Below are 16,625 nucleotides of genomic sequence, written 5' to 3'. Positions count from 1 at the left end.
GGTGCGAGAGAGAAAGGAGACGACGGAAAAGGAGACGGCAGAAGACAATTTGAAAGATATGTATAAACGAAAATCAGAAAGAATAATCAAGAGTCGCAGAAAGGAACATAACGAGGAATATATTACTGGGACAGAACCAGGGTATGTAAAACACGTCGTTTTTTCATATGTATGCTGCACAACGCTAGCTAAACGCTTAGCTTCATCTTCATTCCTGCATAATTTGTGCAATAATTATTTATTATGCTGAAAATAGGAAATTATTTCCTTTCAAATTTTATTTTTATCTTTTTCATAATCCTGCTATAAATTTACATTTGTAATGAGTAGGTTTTTTGTGATTTTACTGTATATTTCTTTTACTTTAGGCCAGGGGTGTCAAACTCAATTTCACCGAGGGCCACTTCAGCATATTGGCCACCCTCAAAGGGCCACATTGACGGTACAAATCAGGAGTGCCCAGCTGCAGTCCTTCAGACTGCAACTTTTAGATGCATCCCTGCTAAAACACACCCCAGGCAAAAGGTTGACTTCCCTCATTAGCAGCAACTCAGTTCTGTAGAGCCTTATAATGAGTAAATGATCCAGGTGTGTTAGAGAAGGAACGCATCTAAAGTTGCAGATGGTAGTGTAAGAGCGGAAATACTATCTAAGGAGTTGTTTGGCGGAAAAATGACACTGGCGCCTCGGCGAAGACTTTGGCTTCGCACCAGGTCAACCTGACCAAATTCTTTCCTTCCATTTGCGTGCAAAGCGCAAATGGAGCCAGAATTTACTGGAAAGGATGTCTGTTTGTGCAAGATAAAATCAACAATTTGAGATAAATTGTTCTATTCAGCAATTCTGAAATGGAGCAGATGTTGAGTTCGTGAGGTCCAAAATATTTTAAAGGTCGTCCAATACACACTCAGTATAAAGCGTGCCAGAATCTTTCTGCAAAACAACAGTTGCACGCCATTGGTTGAAACTTTCCAACACACACTGATGAAGATGGAAAAGTATAAAACAGGTCGAGATTAAGACTTCGAGGAGATTTTTTGTGACAAGACGATGATGATGAAGATTTTGTATTGAACTGAAGAAACTGTAAAGAGGAAGCCGTGGAAGTGTAATAAATCTCCAGCTCGTCTATGGCCTAGCAGCAAGAACTACGTCTCTGTGCGTTATTTCTTTTACTTAGATATTTAAGAGTATAGCCACCTTTCTAATCCTCAATAAAAGTGGTGACCCCGACGTTTGAATGAACAATTGAACAACCAGGAGAAGGAAGGTGACTCGCTTCAGCCTGACTGCGGACGGGAGCCGTCTGGGCCCAATCACAGGAAAGAGGTAAGCTTTTATCTCTTTTACTTGTTAAAAACAGAACGGTTTCCTGTCTGCTGGCGGTCTGAAGTGCTAAAAAGAGTGATTAAGTTCTTTCTGCTTACCATAGGCGAGTAATTTCTTTGCGCAAAGAACGAGCTGCCAAAAATCTGAGACTCATAGGTATCTCATACATTCTGGAAACATGCAGCTCGGAAAATAAGCACTTTTTCAGTCTGGTCTCACCCGTTTTGGTGACGGTAACAAGGAATTTCTTCCATTATAAGTTACCATATATCAGCCAATCTGGTGTAGTTCTTCTGAGCAGGCACTTTCATTGAGCTGACTAATAAATAATACATCACGATTTGTTAAATTTGGCAGGAGGCCAAGAAGCTTAACTTTAACATTAAACCAGCTGAGCCACGAAGAGAGATTGGGATCTCTGTGGAAAGCGCTATAAAAACAAAGAATAAGAATAAGAAGAGGCCAGGAGAGGACAGTTCTTCTTTTCTCTGTGAGACCACCGAATGTCTCCATGAGAGAGACAGCGGAGTTTCCTTAGCGGAGGGAACGTGTTTTTCTCCGAGGAGTGACCACGACATATCCCATCCACGAAGAGAGCAAAAAGCTCGTCTGGTGGGAGAAACCAAAGTCCTCCATGAGATGATGTGTGGCCTGAAATAGAGTTGAAAATGAGTAAAAAGTGAATAAAGAAGTTCAAGTGAAGAAAATAGAGTTTTACAGATTACTTTGTGAGTTAAACTGCAGTAAATGTTCTTTAATTTCATTCCCTTGAGTTTTTGGTGAGGAGTTTAAGTGTTTCTGTCAGCCTTGGCTAAAATAACTGAAGTCCTAATATAATTAATTGTGTGCACACATTAAAATTGGACAGCGGCTAAACAGCCAACTAAATTTATATATTTATAATAAATATATTAATAAATATAATTACACTAACTAGAATCCCCGGGGAGGAGAAGGAGTAAGGAAAGAATAAGGAGTAGAAATGCAAATGGAATGAATGTTGCTGAGATGAATGCTGAATAATTGGGAATATATGTTGTCTGTTGTGTAAGTATTTGATTGGCATGCCTGTATATATTGTAAAAATCTGAAATGTGCATGTTTTTGGCTTTTTGGCTTATTAAATAACTGACTGCTTTCAAAGTAATGTTGAGCATTAGAAGCCGCCGTGCTCTGTATTAAAGTTGAAATTTGGTCTTCATTTTGACTGCAATTGTTTAACGCTGTTTGTAACGTCTAATTTTATGCTGTGCAATATAGATAGGAAATATCCATATCTCGCTGCTATATTTCAGAAAAGTTGGGAGAAAGAAAAGAGTTTCTTGGCTGAATTCCCAGAAACACACACACGAACTTTCCCTCCCACCCCTTCTCTCCCTATCCCTTGACCTCCCTTCCTCACTCTCTTTCCTCCCTCACCCTTTCTCTCTTGCCCTGCCCCTATTCTGCCCCTATTCTGCCTCTCTCTCCCTCTCTCTCTCTCTCTCTCTCTTTCTCTCTCTCTCTCTCTCTCCACAACACGTCATTCGGTCCCAGATCTGTCGTGATCTGAGACCATTCTTTGGTTAACACCCATTTGTAGTCCATAGTATTTAAGACGGCCCACTTCCTATTACGCAAAGTTGGCCCCCACCTTTGCTCATTTCGGACTGAAGCAGACTGAAGTTTAGTTTTTCCTTTTTTCTCTCCTCTGCTTACAACGGTGAACAGGTCCAAGCCTAAAACCTTGCGTTGACTCACATAATACAGACTTTTATCCAAATAATCATTGTTTCTGTGACACTGAACTATGTTAAACATTTTTCAAATGTATATTTTACTGTAAATAGAGTTGAATAACTGTAAAAAACTTGGTTAACAGTTACACTTATTGAAGAATACTTAACACATGTAACAATATATAGCAACTATAAGCAATAATACTACAAGGAAAAAATATTATAAGAATAACTAACTAAAAATCAACTTATTTTTTACTAAATTGGAAAAATTAAAAAGTTAAAGGACAACAAAACTGCAAAAGACAGAATTCTAACAGACAACTGCTAAATAAGCAAGATGAGCAACATACCTATTGTCATTATTGGTTCAAAAAACCCAGAATATGCTTCTCAAATTCCAAAAATTTCTAAGAAGTGGCAAAAGAGAACGCAAGGACTTCCATGCCCATGGCCAGAAAATGGGAGCTTTGACTTATCTCTTTGTGAACAGATGGAAACTCGGATTGCAGACTACAAAGCAAAAAACAAAGGAAAGAAAAGACAAGCCAAAAGAGAACTAGAATTAAACATTTTACAACTATTCAAGGAAGAAGGTGAAAAATACCGGAAAAACTTAAAGCAGCAGGTAATTGAGCTAAAAAATAATTATGAAAAACCAGACGATGATCAAATGAACCCTGCTGGGTTGTATCCAGCCCTGACAGGAGTTCTGAATATCACAGGTGATTTTGGATACAGGAATGATGATCAAATTAGGGACATTAAACAAGGTAAAAACAATGAGATGGAAACTCAATTAGACAGACCCTCTACAGGGCACACACCACGATCAACAGTGGTTCAAACACCAGCTCCACCCAGAGGTGCACCACAGACGAGCACAAGTGCTACAGACAGTAGCACAAATAATAAGCACTCAAAAAGCATGGAACTACCAACGTCATATGCAAATGCAGATGGCTATAAGCCAGCTGGCAGATATGACACATCATTACCGCCAATCCAACCCAGAAGTCAAACCTCTGGTGCCGGATGTTCCACAACACGGACAGTTGGAAATATTAAAATTCTTGACTGCTACGCTGGAAGTAATAATAATAAATTTTTTGATGGCTACGCGGGTCATCTGAAAAGACGCAGAAGCGGAGATGCTTATTGGTTAAAGTTAGGTCCAGAAGTCTTTAATATAGAACGTAAAGCAAACCAAACACAGATACAGGAAATAGAGGAAGAAATTGGCCTTGTATGATTAGCTGAAACAGAGTCAAGATGTGATAATGGTGAAGACGGAGCAATGGCTGGTCCAAGTACAAGCACTCCGGTCAAAGAACAAAAAGCCCCAAACCAAAAAGAATACGATTTGAGATCCAGACCTGACATACGCAAACCTGATCGTTATGACCCCTCAAAACAATTACCAATCATATTAAAAGGAGATATTGCTCAATATTTGCCATTTGCCTCGATGGATCTGGTAGGGTTAGTCTCGCGGTTGCCGGACATTCATAATGGTGCAGGAAGATGGATAAGAGCACTTGAAGAAGAGACAGTTGGCAAAATCCTGGCACTTGGAGACATCAAAGCCATTCTAGCAAAAGTTGTTGGAATTCCCACCATGCAGAACATTTTGAAGGATCATCCCTGGATGCTACAAGAAAGAGCAGACGGGATTGAACTAAATGCATGCCGGACAATGATCTGGGCAGCCTTGAGGGCAGAATTTCCAAACAAAGTGGACCCTAAGAACATGAAAGCGGAACCAATTGGTGACTCGGAGAATCCAGCATCCTACGTCGCCAGGCAGTTGAGAAGGTGGAACGAAATAATGGAGTTTGATGTTGACGAGTACCCAATGATTGCAGGTGTGTTTCGAAAGTCATTGGTGGATGTAATGCCTGAGCCAGTGCGCACCAAACTTGAAGAGGTGGTGGCTCTGATGTCTATGCCACACAAAGAATTTCGTGATCATGTGGTACACACAATAGAAAAATACCGAAAAGATGAACAAAAACGCACTGACCAAGACAAAAACATCCAAAGGAAATTGGCTCAATTACAGCTTGGAGAACTTCAAGGAAAAAACAAGACTAAGACCCAAGCTGCAGTGGTAAGGGGGGACCAGCATCCCGCCCCAAATGTAGCCAACCTTCCTAATTCTGTGAATTCAGCGCCACAGATGTATACTCCAACTTCGCAAATGACTCAGCCTTCTCAACCAGTGGTGAATATTTATTCACAACCATGGAACTCACGTCCATTTGTGCCTCGAGGAAGGCAGCAAAGAAGCCCTTCATGGCCTAACAGGGGACGAGGCGGTCCGCCCAGAACACCCGGAGCATGCTGGACATGTGGTTGTTTTGGACATCGTGCTGACCAGTGCCGAAATGGTGACAACTCATTCCAAAGACGGCCGCGTGGCAGAGCCAGACCAGGTCCACCGACAGCCCCATACAATCACCAAGCAGTTCCATACAATCAACAGGGAACTCCATACGATCCTCAAGGAGTCCCATACGATCCACCAGTTCAACAAAATTCATCAGCTCAATACAATCCACCAAATTTTGGATACTAGGGATGCCCAGAGGACCCTAGGGGAGAGAGTCAGTACCCAATTCTAACTACAGGTGCTGACGATGAACCAATATTGAAAATTCAAATTGAAAACAGAGAAACTCCAATGTTGGTCGATACAGGAGCAGCTTACACTTGTGTAAGTCCAAACTATGCAACGCATCTCCCCATGTCTGATAAATTTGTATCAACAATAGGGTTCTCGGGAACAAGACAATTAATCCAAATGACAGCTCCTGTTCGACTTACAACAGATGACAATGAAATAAAAATACCAATTTTGGTATCTGATCAAACCCCAATAAACCTGTTGGGAAGAGACGCTCTATGCAAATTAAAAATAAAAATCTGGTGTTCTCCTCAAGGTGTGTATGTTGAAAAAGAAGGTGTGGATCTTCAAATGTTCATGCAACAACATGAAGCCAAAGTTTATTGGCTTGGAGACATTAATAACTCTATTGAAGAGGTAATTTCCAAATGGGGACAGTACATTCAAATTCAAATTCCAGAAGCTAAGAAACCATTTCTAGACTATCATTGCACAATGTACTATGACATTTCAAAAAGTACAGAGTTTGAAGAACAATGGGACAAGGAAACACAAGGTGAAGCGGTGAACCTTGAGTCCCAATATATCATTGTTGGGAGACAAGGAGCAGCGCTAAATGTAGAAATTAATGATTTCATTTCACAATGGTACAACGTTGCAGAATCTGTACCCCACATAACCTTGTTTGTAAATAAAAACTTTCATGCCAAAGATCTTGGACCAATGATGAAAATTGCAACACAGATTAAATGGGAACAGACAGAAAGCCCATTAATTTTCCAATCAGAAGATGCAACAATGATTAAAATAATAAGTGAAACTACTATGACAGCAAAACCACAGGTGGTAACAGTACCGATTAATGACACAAAACAAACAGAAGAAAAAGATGAGTCAGTTGAAAACCCATTAATGCAGGACATGTTAAAGCTAGTTCCTGAATCAGTATGGTCAAAACATGAAACAGATGTAGGATTAGTGAAATCAGCTAACCCATTTAAAGTTGAACTGAAACCAAATGCTAAACTTCCATTTCGTCCTCAATATCCATTAAAACCAGAAGCAGAAGAAGGAATCAGCAAAACCATTGAAGGATTGTTAACAGCAGGAGTGTTGGTGGAAATTGAAAGTCCATGCAATACGCCAATTTTTCCAGTTCTGAAAGCAGATAAGTCAAAGTATCGCCTGGTACATGACCTTCGCACAATAAACGATGTAGTAGAAGACAGATCATCGGCAGAAATGCCCAACCCACACACACTTTTAACCGCAATCCCTGCTGAAGCAAAATTTTTCACGGTGATTGATCTTTGTTCAGCATTTTTCACCATTCCCTTAGCGGAACAATCTCAATACTTGTTCGCATTTACCTACAGAGGTAAGAAGTACAGCTACACTCGATTACCCCAAGGCTTCAAACACAGCCCTCATTTGTTCAATCAAGCACTCAGACAGGACTTAGAAGGATTGGAAATAAATAGCACATTGCTACAGTTTGTTGACGACATTCTAATTGCGTCACCTACATTGGATGATTGCCATCAGGATTCGATAAAAGTCCTTGAAAGACTGGCTGAAGGAGGGTACAAAGCCTCCAAAGACAAATTACGGTATTGTCAGACACAGGTAGAATACCTGGGTAGACAACTCTCAGAAGGGAGCATTGGCATATCACCTTCTCAACTAGAGGGTGTCAGCAAAGCTCCATGTCCACGAACAGTTGGAGAAATGATGACATTTCTCGGTATGACAGGTTTCAATGCTGATTGGATAGAAAGTTATGCAGAAAAAACAGCACCACTCAGAGAACTCATGAAAGAACCAGGTCATCAAAACCAAAAGAATCTGCTAAATTGGACTATAGAAGCAAAAGTAGCATTTGAATCTCTAAAATGTGAAATGCAGAGTGCACCAGCACTAGCAGTTCCAAACTATGACAAACCATTCTACCTATATGTTGCGAACAAAAAAGACATGTATGTCACAGCAGTTTTGATGCAAGAAACATGTACAGGTCGAAGAAAACAACCAATTGCTTATTACAGCACAAAGTTGGACAATGTAGCACAAGGCTGGCCACCATGTTATCAGGGGCTAGCAGCAGTCTACCATGCTTATGAAAAAGCTTCAACCATAACAATGGGTTATCCAGTCACAATATTAACTCACCACAAAATTGCAGAGTTAATAAATCTAGGAAAGTTTGTCGTAACACAAGCAAGAAGTTTGCAGTATATGCTACTTCTGACATACCCTGACATAACTATTCAAAGATGTATCACCAACAATCCAGCAAATGTGATTCCTTTGGATTGTGACGGAGAACCACATGAGTGTGTAGCAGAAACAATGAAATACACAAGACTCAGACCTGATTTGGAATCCACTCCATTGCCTGACGCAGAAGTCACATACTTTGTTGATGGGTCATGTTTCAGAGACCACCTAGGAAACCACGCAGGTTTGCAGTGGTACAACAAATAGGTGAACATTTTGTAACCATCAAAGCTGAAAGATGTGACCAACCATGTTCTGCACAACTTGCGGAACTTAAAGCATTAACTGAAGCCTGTAAAATGGCTAGGTCAAAAGTCGCAAATGTGTTCACTGATTCAGCCTATGCCCACGGCGTATGCTTTTTATTTGCCGCAATTTGGAAACAAAGAGGTTTCAAAAGAGCAGACGGAACCCCAGTGCAGCACGAAGCACAACTGAAAGAATTAATTGCTGCCATGATGCTTCCTTCGAAGCTGGCAGTGATCAAGTGTCAAGCACATCGCAAAGGCAATGACATCGTTGTGAGAGGTAACAACATGGCTGATGAATCAGCAAAAATGGCATCCAGGAGCCAAATGGCCATCTTGGCACCTGTGATAGCTTTAGAACCAGCTGTAACACCGGAAGATGTCATTTTGATGCAACAACAAGCAAGTAACAGTGAACGTGATCTTTGGGCACGAAGAGGTGCTACGATGAGTGAAAATGGCTTATGGAGGTCACACCAAGGCCTACTAATAGCACCAGTAGCATTATTAACATTATTGGTCTCAGAAGCCCATGGCTTAGACCACTGTGCCCGAGGAAAAGTCATGGAAAAATTGAAAGAACAAGGTTTCTGGTCTCCATACATGCAAGACATGGTGGATGAAATTCTAAGCCAGTGTGAAATATGTGCCGAAAATAATGCTCGGAAAGGCATAAAACCAGGTATTGGACACATTCCAGTTCCAGACGGACCTTTCAAACACCTGGTGATAGATTATGTAGACATGCTCAAACCAGTTCAAGGTAAAAGGTACATGTTGGTGATAATTGATCGTTTCAGTCGATGGGTCGAAGCAGTACCATCAAAAACCTTAGGAGCAGACACAGTTATCAAATTTTTGACAAGAGAAGTAATTCCAAGATTTGGAATTCCATCTGAAATCAGTTCAGACAATGGTTCAGCTTTTGTACAAAAAGTTGTTAAAGGCATTTTGCAAAAGCTACAGATCAAACAACGTTTTGGCGCAGTCTACCACCCTCAGAGCCAGGGAATGGTGGAACGCATCAACGCCACGTTGAAAGCAAAGCTTCGGAAAATTTGTGCATCAACTAAACTAAACTGGGTAGATGCTTTGCCACTAGCATTAATGAGCTATCGCATGCAAATGCACAGAAGCACGCATTTAACACCGCATGAAATGCTGACTGGCAGACCTATGCCTGTGCCGCAATGGAGGTTACCTTTCAAGGGACCTCCCCTTGAGCAATTGCAAACTGAGTTGAAAGACTATGTTGAACAACTAACTGCTATCCATAGAGCTATCTATTTGCAGGAAAAATCCAGAAGTCCAGAGTCGACGGTGTGGGAACCACCGGTGAAACCTGGAGATTTGGTGTACATCAAGGTGTACAGACGGAGATGGCATGAGGCCCGATGGGAAGGACCTTATGAAGTCAAGAGAGCAACCCCAACGGCTGTCCAAGTAGAAGGAAGTACCACTTGGCATCATTTGACTCATTGCACTAAAGTTCAAAATAAAGACAAACTGAGACTTGAGTTTCACAAAGAAAATGAGCAGAAGCCTCACAGCGATGAGACTGATACTGATAACTGTCCAACTGTGGATATTGACAGAAGTGGTGAACCAAGCAGCAGTGACGGCAGAGACGAACTTACACAATCTGCAGCCGACACTATGGACCAAACCAACCACGACGAACCACAGTGACAGAGAATGGACTCAAAGACAGCCTCCAGGGGGGACAAACGGTGATTCAACGATGACTGTTCACAACACAAGATCCATCCCCAATGACAAAGATAAGTATCACACAACTTATAGAAATCCAGACAAGTACATACCAGTGTTCTTTCCAGCAAGTGTCAATTTAAATGTACCCACAAAATTGATTCGTAAAACTAGATATGTGCACTTACAATGGAAATGGACAGCAAGTTTAACAGATACCGAATTTCTAACTAATTCATAAAATTAAATTACCAGTAACCCTAGTGTATGAAGGAGTTAAAGACTTAGTAGGAATGCACAACAATAAAACAAGGCTTCGTAGAAGCCTGGGGGATTATGGGTTGAATGAAGGAGTATATTTAAATCTTATAGGTCAACCAAGAGGAATTCCAGATGAATTCAAAGCGCAGCATGAACTCCGCGCAGGTTTTGAATCTATCTTACCTTGGATCACAATTAACAAAAATGTTGAATGGATTAACTATGTTTATTACAATCAACAGAGAATGATCAACTTTACAGTTGAAGGATTTATGGCCCTAGGAGAACAACTCCATGAAACCAGTAGAATGGCAAAACAAAACAGACAAGCGTTAGATTGGATCTTAGCCAATATGGGAGGAGTTTGTCATATGTTTGCTAATGAATGCTGTACTTATATCCCTATGAATACCTCACCAAAAGGTACATTTAGAGCAGTAATGACTAAGTTGAAGAAACTGAAATCGGAATTCAAAGAAAATGCAGGAAAGAACACTTGGTCATGGAAAAGTCTGGAGGAAATTTTAGGTGAATGGGGAGCCTTTGTAGTTAAAATAGGAATAACTCTGGTAGTAATACTAATTGTTATTTTTCTGCTTGTGTGTTGTGTGATCCCTATCATGAGGAAATGGATTGTAGGGACTGTATACAGATGGATGACCAAGGACGGTAAACATCAGACGGACTAAGCACAAGGCCGCCCGGACCAGTGAACCTATGACCGATTCGAAGGACTGCTGAGCTCAAGGACAATTGATGCCTGAATTAAAATGGCTTATGGAATGTTGAAAGATCAAAAAGGTTCAAGGGAAATGAAGTCGAACTTGGGTTGGAATAAACGGACTCATGGGAAAGACACTGTTTGCATACACCATTACACATACTTATTACACATATTATATACACATTAAATACAATACAACACGGGTGGCCCACACATAGTTAACACACTAGGAACACGTGTGAATGAGAATGAATGTGAGACAGTATGAACAAGAATGTGAGTATGAATGATAATGTAAGAGAGCGTGGATGAGCACAAGCATTAAGCGACCAATACTTTGATCATTATGATTAGCATTTAAATCACACAATCACTCAGATTATATGTGCGTCATGGACACTTCTTCATAATTGTCATCAAGATTATGTATCAATGTTGAAGTACTATTGTTACCATGTATATCTATGATTTTGGTCACTGTGGATCCATGATTGTGTTACATTTGTGCCAGATTATGGAATACTGGTGGTCGCCCATGGCGAGCGGGGGCCATAAGGTAATTTTTTCCCTGGAAAGCAACAAAAGGCCAACAGGGTTTTTCGACCTTATACAGATGGAAGAACAATCATGGAAGCAATGACCAAGCAATGTTTAATCAATGTATTGGAATTGTTGTATTAGTTACAGTAACTCATGAAACAATGTTGCCCCCACTATTCATTTTATTTCACTTTTAAGTGACTTCTATATATATTTCTAAGGTTTATATACAGAGTTGTACTCACAGGTAAATATGTAAACTTAGTATAGCAATTAACCAAACAACTGCTAAGGTTAATTAGGATTCCACTTGAAAGCGGAATAGGGGGGATTATGTAAGAGCGGAAATACTATCTAAGGAGTTGTTTGGCGGAAAAATGACACTGGCGCCTCGGCGAAGACTTTGGCTTCGCACCAGGTCAACCTGACCAAATTCTTTCCTTCCATTTGCGTGCAAAGCGCAAATGGAGCCAGAATTTACTGGAAAGGATGTCTGTTTGTGCAAGATAAAATCAACAATTTGAGATAAATTGTTCTATTCAGCAATTCTGAAATGGAGCAGATGTTGAGTTCGTGAGGTCCAAAATATTTTAAAGGTCGTCCAATACACACTCAGTATAAAGCGTGCCAGAATCTTTCTGCAAAACAACAGTTGCACGCCATTGGTTGAAACTTTCCAACACACACTGATGAAGATGGAAAAGTATAAAACAGGTCGAGATTAAGACTTCGAGGAGATTTTTTGTGACAAGACGATGATGATGAAGATTTTGTATTGAACTGAAGAAACTGTAAAGAGGAAGCCGTGGAAGTGTAATAAATCTCCAGCTCGTCTATGGCCTAGCAGCAAGAACTACGTCTCTGTGCGTTATTTCTTTTACTTAGATATTTAAGAGTATAGCCACCTTTCTAATCCTCAATAGTAGCTCTGGAAAACTAGACTTGGGCACCCCTAGCATAAAATGTATGAAAATACAATGTTAAAAATAAATTAAACACCTCATATTGTTAAATAACTCTTTGGAGCTTCTGGTTAGGAAGCGCATTCGAAACCTTTGTTTGAAATGGCGCGTTAAATTCAAGTCTCCATTACAGACCAGAGAAAACTAAAGAGAATGCAACTTTGTGTTAATCCATTTGAGGAGCCGGTAGTTTATCTTGAGGAAATAAATGACGATGCAAAAGTTAATTAGATTGTAACATGCGCAGTGCGCTGCTCAACCACTGCGGAGGCAGTTACGTTACGCCACTGCGAAGAATTAAAAACCGCTGGGAGAAACTTATCCAGCGGATTTAGCAAATGGAGCCTTCTGGGTTCACGTTACCCAGGAGAGCCGCTCTGGAGGAGCTGCAGACGTGACATCTGTCCGTTTCGGAGAAGCGAAAAAAAAAAAAAAATCCTTAAAGCGCACACCGGACCCCGCAGGGTAAAACACTCAGAGTTCAGTTGATCTGTTTGGATCAGACAGATCCAACTGACTGATGAATTAGCGCAGATTTTTCTGCAGATTTGAACTAGGAGGAAGTGCGTTCAGACCCCAGCGGGTGAAGTGATGCTAATTTAAGTGAAGTCGCTTAATTTAATTTATTAAAAGTTATTGGGGCCTCAGTCAGTGGTTTTTTTGTCACTACGGAGAAAAATGTAGATGCATTTATCTGCTTAATTTGTGATGGGATCTGGATTCACGGTGAATATTCACTAAACCGCATAAAATGCGGCTAAATAGCCGATGTTAATATGATTATAATTTCACGGATAAAAATAGTACAGGGCCATTTTTTTTTTTTTATGTTGTCGGTCAAGATAACGGATAACAAAAAAAAGTCTAGCGCGACCTGCCGCCCTGACACCAACTCACACACATCTTCATTCACAGTCTTACTTGTAGATCGATTTTTCTTTTCTTGGACGTTTTGATGTTAGCTTGTCGAAGTCTCAGTTTTATTCGCTGGTAAAATCAATAAGCAGCTTAAGGTGACTGCTGCTCTCTAGTGGCGAGAAGCCGTAATGTTGGCTGGTAACAACCGGAATGCATTATGGGAGATGTAGTTTGTTGTCAATTCGTGCTCAAAACCTATTTTAAGTCAATCATGGACCTATAAAACGCTGGGGGGCCACATAAAATGACATGGCGGGCCACATGTGGCCCGCGGGCCTTGAGTTTGACACATGTGCTTTAGGCCATTCTCTGAACCAGAGGATGAACTTACCCCTGGTCACAGGCAGGGTCGCAGCCACATTCGCAGTGACCAAGGAAGAGGAGATGTTGTCCGCAGCAGGTCACCATGTCGTTCCTCAGTAGCTGCATGGAAAACCACGCTTGACCCTGACATCACTCCCCCCCCACTGAAGTTCAAGCCCAAACGAGCTCCTGGAGTTCAGCCACCTCTAAATTCCCAAGTCTCAACTCCAGGTGAAATGTTCTCCCACTTTTTTGATGAAAAAGTTTTGAAACTTCTGTGCAACAATTCAAACAAGTATGCAGTGAGAAATCATCGTAGTGGAAGAAATTTTGCCTGGAGTGAGATCACTATAGAGGAGATGAAGAAATACTTGGGTTTGTTACTGTACATGGCTTTGCTGGAGCTCCCAAAAGTTTCAGATTTTTGGAGGAAAAATACAATTTTCTATGTGCCCTTCCCCTCCACTGTCATGTCCAGGAACAGATTTAGGGTTATTTCTTCAAATCTTCATATCAGCGATCCAGCAGAGGATGCACTGAATGATCAGAGGAAGGGGACAGGAGAACATGACCGTCTCCACCGGGTACGACCTCTCCTTGAGATCATGAGGAACCGGTGCATGGCTTTTTACCATCCAAAGCAGCATCTGTCAGTTGATGAAAGAATGGTGGCCACAAAAGCCAGGATTGGTCTGAAACAGTACATGAAAGCCAAGCCTACTAAGTGGGGGTTGAAGTTCTTCGTGCTGGCTGATGTGAATGGCTACACTGTTGACTTCTCTCTTTACCAGGGGAAGTCAACAGCATCGTCAGGGAACGGGCTCTCCTATGATGTGGTGACGTCACTAGTAAATAAAGATTACCTCGGGTCGGGTTATATTATTTACTGTGACAACTTCTACACAAGCCCCCTCCTCTTCCGCTACCTGGGTCAGCAGGGATTTGGGGCTTGTGGCACTTACCGGCAAGGGAGGGTCGGTGTTCCTACGACCACAGAAAATGCCCTGAACCGAGGGTCACCGAGGGGTTCCATTCGATGGATCAGGGAGCACGACCTTCTCTTTGTAAAGTGGATGGATACAAGAGAAGTTTCCATCTGTACAAATGTCCATCCAGTTTACAAAGGGGAGACAGTGCTCCGCTGGCAGAAGACAGAGGATGGGAAACGCCAGAAGCTGCCTGTCCCCAGACCAACAGCTGTGGGGGAGTATAATAAATTTATGGGAGGGGTTGACACTTCCGACCAAATGCTGGGAACACACTCCACCAAACGACGAACCAAGAGGTGGCCAGTAACCGTTTTCCAGCACTTTCTGGACATTGCTGTCACCAACAGCTTCATCCTTCACAAGGAGCTGTGTGCCAGTAGGCACCAAAAGCCGAAAACACGACAGCAATTTCAGGAGGAGGCATCTCTTCTCGGCGTTTCACTTCACAGCATGTCTGAACATCACCCCTCTGAAGACCACTTCCCTGTTGCCACGAGCCAAAAGCAGGAAAAGGCCCAGAGAGCCAGCATGGGGTGACGACAGTGCACTGTGTGCAAAAGAAGCACCCCATGGCAATGTGAGGTGTGCAGAGTGGGACTCTGTGTGCAGCTGGAGAGGAACTGCTTCAGAGCCTTCCACAAAAAATAAAAACGCCTGAAATAATAATAAAGAAAACAGGCATAAAATCTTGTAAATTGGAGGCCAGACTTCACAGTTTTCTCTGCATTTATGGTATATGTTGAAAATTGAAATTGTACATCTCAAATTCTTTGCCCCTGTCATCTGAAAGTTTTTATTCAGTAATAAACCTGAACATTTCAATTCCGATTTTTGTTTTTTTTCTCTTTAAACTGTTTTTTCACAATTTTTAATAGACAAAAATGTTAAATGACCATCAAATACTGAAAGCTGAGGGTGTTTTGGAAAAAAGAGCAAAAATTCAGACTCATTGCACATTTTTAAAAAATTTTACAGCCATAAAATCAAAAAATGCCAGGCGGACCAGTTAATATTATGGTCTGAAGAGGGTTAAGACTCTCAGGTGGTTGTCCATTGGAAGGCTTTTAAAGACTGGAAAGACAGGTTTTCTATTTCCCCATTTACTGGAGTGGATGAAGAATTTGGCAAGGATCAGCAGATTGTTAAGTATAAGGTCAATTATTCTGTCTCTGAGGGTGGTTCCAAATATTATTGTGAGGATTTAGTTTTGTGTTGTTTTATAGTTAATTTAGTTCCTGGGTCGTCTCGTCTGCCCGATTGCTCCCAGTTGTGTCTCGTGTTCCCTGATTAACCTGTGTATTTAATCCCACCTGTGTCTCTTGTTCCCTGTGGCATCCTTGTTGTATGTTGGTTGTTCCTGTGTCTGCTTTCCTGTGTTGTGCCGTTCCAGTACTATCAGTGTCTGAGTTCCTAGTCTCATTGCTCACCTGTGCTGCCTGGACTTCTGTACACTTTCATTAACATTAAAACCATAATTTTTCCCCTCAACCTGGGTCCAGTTGCGACCATCCTCACCAACACCTACCACAATTTATGACAATTATATCCTCTCTTTTTAAGGGATGAAGTAGGAAAAAGGTTTTGTTGAATCCTGAATGTTTTCCCAAAATGTTCAAGTGTGTACACAATAGAAAAAGAGATGGTCTGTTTCAATATCGTCACAAAAGGTACAGTTGTTAGTGTCAAAGTTGAATCTTTGTCATAATAGTTCCCTGGATGGAAAAATGTTATTGAGAATTTTTAAATTTACTCCTTTAGTTTTAGAACTTGAGAGGTATTTAAGATAAGGAGTTCTCCACTTACTAACCTCTGAATCAGAAAACAAATTTAAGTTTCTATGTGGTCGAGCTGGAACTGTAAAATCAGTTAAATGCTGACGTATCGTTACTTCTATCCAAAAGATTAACTCCATACAGTTAAAGTGCAAGTAATTGAAGGTTAGCTGATTGAATACTTAAATTTTGAACCAGATATTTGACTGCAATAGGGATAGAGTTCAATACTGTGCTAAACTGAGTAA

The 16,625-nt window shown here is 41.1% G+C and overlaps 1 long non-coding RNA gene across 1 annotated transcript; it reads left to right on the top strand.

Annotated features, from left to right (window-relative positions):
- The first annotated feature begins 622 nt into the window (after window positions 1-622).
- LOC148156638 (uncharacterized) lies at window positions 623-12,286 on the top strand. Its single transcript, XR_015764402.1, has 2 exons — window positions 623-1,329; window positions 9,492-12,286. It is a non-coding gene; the product is annotated as an uncharacterized LOC148156638 (long non-coding RNA).
- Window positions 12,287-16,625: the final 4,339 nt, after the last annotated feature.

This window comes from Poecilia mexicana, unplaced genomic scaffold (assembly GCF_051168715.1).
Source record: "Poecilia mexicana isolate PSO_F unplaced genomic scaffold, ASM5116871v1 scaffold_10, whole genome shotgun sequence".
In the NCBI taxonomy this organism is placed as follows: Eukaryota; Metazoa; Chordata; class Actinopteri; order Cyprinodontiformes; family Poeciliidae; genus Poecilia; species Poecilia mexicana.
The sequence above is the reverse complement of the archived record's forward strand: the minus strand, read 5'-3'. Positions and strand labels throughout refer to the sequence as shown.